This window comes from Polistes dominula, unplaced genomic scaffold (genome assembly GCF_049000335.1).
Source record: "Polistes dominula isolate Pdom_NZ unplaced genomic scaffold, Pdom_raw_medaka contig_84, whole genome shotgun sequence".
Classification (NCBI taxonomy): Eukaryota; Metazoa; Arthropoda; class Insecta; order Hymenoptera; family Vespidae; genus Polistes; species Polistes dominula.
The window spans coordinates 1848689-1853420 of record NW_028300944.1 but is presented as its reverse complement, the minus strand read 5'-3'; positions in this window follow the sequence as shown (position 1 = coordinate 1853420).

Genomic DNA, 4732 nt, shown 5'->3' with positions numbered 1-4732 from the left:
TTTGACTAATTGTATATTTCATTTTAATATTGCAAAGTGCTAGGAAACATTTGTTCTGTTGATAATTATTACGAATAAAAGTAAAATGAAAATTTGTCTCACTCGTGATAACATTGTAAAAGAAATTTTATTTTTTATTTTTTATTTTTTGTTCTTCTTCTTTCCTGCTGATATAATTCGAGCATCGTTATTTTTTTCTTTTTATTTCTTTTTTATTTTTTTTATTTTTCACAGATTTACGTGAAAATAATGTTCCGTTTGCACCCGGTTCATCGTTAAGCTGCCCCATTCAACTTAATTGCTACTAATTTTCTTTCCCCTCTTCTTCTTCTTCTTCTTATTCTCCTTATTCTTCAATGGAATTGTTTCTTTTTTTGTATATTTCTCGACAAGTAACACGAACGAAATGAAACAATTCTTAACTACTTTCTATTCTAAATCGTTTCTATATTAAGAATAAATTTTAATTATAATACAATAAAATGTTTTAAGATTTGTCTAGTTTTTTTTCTTTTTTTTTTTGTTAAGAATAATCAAAAGAAATACAAGAAAAAAGATAAAAACGTTGTTCAACTTTGTGCGTATAGTCATCGAAGTTTTCCAAGACTGCATTAACCTATTTTTAGAATAAAAGTCACCCTTCGTATATATAAAACCAAGGAGTAGTAAAACGAGTTAAACGACACGAACATAATCGGGTAACAACAAGACGAATACGTTTTCAAAAATATTATGCAAACATCAAAAGCAACTGTAACATTCCACAGGTTTGAAATCGCTTAACCCGTTGTATACACACACATACATTTACAGATATACACGATGCTAAATTTGAAAATCTCACTGACGATAATGACATGGCTTTAAATGCATGATAAGTGCATTCTGTTGTAAAAACTGTGACCTTGTTCCTACAGTAATAATCATGCAACTGACGTTATTGCAATTATACTTTTCTGATAACTGGTGTTACGATACTTTGTTTTATGTATGTGTGTTATATCTTAATATATATAAATTACGTGTCACGTTGTTTGTCCACAATGGACTCCTAAACTACTGAACCGATTTTAATAAAATTTTGTACACTGTATGCAGCTTCATCCAACTTGAAAGATAAGATAGTTTTTATCTCAATTTATAATCGCAATATTATTTTATTGCGAATTATTTGTTTATTAACAAAGACTCATGATTATCTCTGTTAGTTCGATAAGATTGTAACAGATGGCGGTATAAGGGACTTCGTTGACTTAAAAACGTGTGTATCGGACTGATTGTGAGCCACAACAATGCATGGCGGGGCATCCCTAGTATATTATATAGATAATACTAGTTCGTTAATATTTGAAAAATTTAGTTTAATAATACCACGTTGTATAATAAAACGTATATTTTAACCAGTCAACCGTGACGCCCTTGTTTGAGAGCATCAACCGTTTTGATTCGCCATAATCAAGCCATGACGTGCATACTCGTCAATCAGAGTAAGAGTAAGTTGAGATTAAAACATCTTGAAATTGAATATGTTTTATTTTTCTCAAAAATTACATTTTAAATAGCCAATGGTCAGTACTTTATACGCATGACGAATATACTCGTCAATAGACTTTTTAATGACGAGTATACTCGTCATTGAAAAAAATCGTGTGTTACTTCACCATGACGAGTATATACGTCAATCACAGTTAATTGGTTAATATACTTCTTTTTTCTTCTTCTAGTTATTTGAAATAAATATCAATGATTTAAGGTAGAACACCATTTTTGAATACAGCAAGAGTTTCAAATAACAACCATAACGTAATTTAAATTACTCTCGTGCTTCTAGGAACCGGTAGAAGCAACTTTTGAGATAATATAATAACCGGGGGAAGTAGTTATAGTGATCGTTCCTTTTTGGATGTACAACACAGGTACGATATCTCATCTCTGTTATTGCATGCAATGCAATAGTTGAATAATAAAAATAATAAAATAATATCTAACATTGAAAATCTCATTTTAACGATTCAACGATGAATTATATTCCAACGAATTATTTATTAATTAAATTTTTTTTATATAATATTTGTTATATATTATATTTATCATAAGCTCACGTTTTTATTTATATTACAGTTACGATAATTTATTTATTTATTTTTTTCATCTCGTGTAGGATTGGATTACAACATAGTAGTTTAAAATTGTTATTTGGAATACAACGAGATTACGTTTTGCAAATGGCAAATATTTTCTCGAGATTAAACCTAAGAGATTGTCCTAAGTGACACATAAACGATATAGCCCTATAACGCCCTTTACTAGATTCTAAGTAAACTTACGAATTATCTAACGTTCGTTCTTTAAGTATCTGCAAAATTACATTCGCTTAATTAAATTTTTCAAAAATATGCTACACTTTAATCGAGTATAATTTCCTGTTGTAATGTATCAGGGAACAGTGTAAATGTTTAAAAAAATATTTCAAATGCATATATAAAATTTATTAATACAAGTAACCCTTTTATAACACTGTAAATAAAATCCCAGAAAAACACTTGTTATTATATAAAAATAATTTAATTCTGTAAATAAATAATTAGCAATCTATAATCGTACAACGATATTACAAATATACAAAAATTTATTTATGAATAAATAATTTTAATTAATCAAAAATCATGTTATCAATTTCTATAAAAGTACAGTATTTTACAAAAATTTGCACACAATTTTCTTATCATGTTAAAGAAGGATTACCTGTACAATATTCAATCATGTAATACGATTCTAATCGTGAATAGATTAGAGTGATTAAAAATTCCAATTACTAACATGGATTGATCGTAAAACCAATTAAAAAGACTACAAAAGTGATTAAAAATGTCAATTATCAAAACAGATGTCTACAACACACATATATAAACTCACACACACACATATACTCTCTTCTCTATTTCCAAACAAATTTCCAATGAGATAACAAACATTCGTTTGGGCATGTAAAACACAACGATGCAACCGAATACTTGATAGATCGATGCTTTTATCGTATCCGGTAGAAACAGTTAAACGTTTTTCACCAATATCAAAGGATAAGAGTGGTTTAATATTTTTTTTCTCTCAACCCCTTCCTCCCTCAACTTCCTATTGTTTTCCATTTATCAATACAATAGCTACGTTTGTTATTTTTATTTTTATTTTTGTTGGTAGTATCTTTTTGTACGAGTGTAATACAATCCTTTTATTCAACTAATACCGATACGGAAGGATCAAGGAAACCGTTCTCTTCTAATACTTCTGTTTACCGTTCGTGGTTTCTGCAAGAAACGTAACTCACGTCCTAGTAAGAAAATATATGAGCTTGCACACACACGCACACACATATATATATTTATAGATAGGATGTATATATATATATGTATATACGAGGATTTCTCATTTTTTTCTTTATTTATCTTTTATTTATTCGCGTCTCTCCGTCCTTCGATATCAGCGAATCGATCTTCAACCCCAGAGTCCAATCGGTTACTCCCCACCCTTTCAATCCTTCCAGTTCTACCAGCAACCAAGCAACCAACCAACCATGACCAATCCACCACTCGGATCCACCACTTTATTTCCATTCCCTTTCTCGTTTCCATATCTTTCTTTTTTTTCTAACCCTCTCGTATTTATTGCTAAACTCCCACCACCACTCTTTTTCCTTCTATTCTTACTCTGCAGATTTAACGCTTTATAGTTTACGATTTACATTTGTGAGATATGGTGTAACAAGTGATTGCATATTTCGAAAACATTTCTTAATTAAATATAAAAATTAAATTATTTTTAATAAATTAGTATGTTTGATATTATTATTAAAAGGTATGTGTGCTGAATGTAATTATAAATATTTCACAGGTAATTCTGAGAGAAATTCAATGAATTTAATTTTATATTAAACAGTTTTTTTATTTATGGTTTATTCGTATTTTTCTTTTTGTTGTTTTTGTATTGAAAAGGAAATTGTATTTTAAAGTAGTTTTCTATTATTTAGTAGCACATTTAATTTATTATATTATATAATAAATATTAAGGTAAACCAAAAGTTGCTGAGTTTTAAATTAATAATTTAAAAGTAAATTCATTATGAAGTTTATTACAAAATTTATAACACAATTTTTATTTTATTTATTTTTATTTTTTATTATATTTATTATATTTATATATTTGTATTTTTAATTATATTTATTATATTTATATATTTATATATTTATATTTATATATTTTATTTTATTTATTATATTTTATTATTACATTTCTATTTTTATTTGTTAACATAATATACTATAATATTAAAAATTAAATTAAAAATAAATATAACCTAACACATATTAATTTATATTTCATTGCAATCATTGTTATTATACCTTTTAAAATATGTCAAAGAAAATGATTAAATAAAAACGAAAGAAATTTTCTTATCAATCATTGATATTATCAAAAATTACCACCACACAAGTTCTCTTAATACAAAATGAAATATAAAATAACAAAGATATTTCTCCTACACATAAATGAAATTATTAGAATTAAAATTCATATTGTAAATTTATAGATCAAAGTTAAACAAGAAAGTTAAGTTGTAATGGTTTATATTATAGAATGCATATTTCAAATGTTTCGTTAGACTTTGTTTGATTATATTCCTTAGAACAAGTAGAAAGGGAATGAGAGGAATTGAAAGGGTATTCAAGTACTCTTC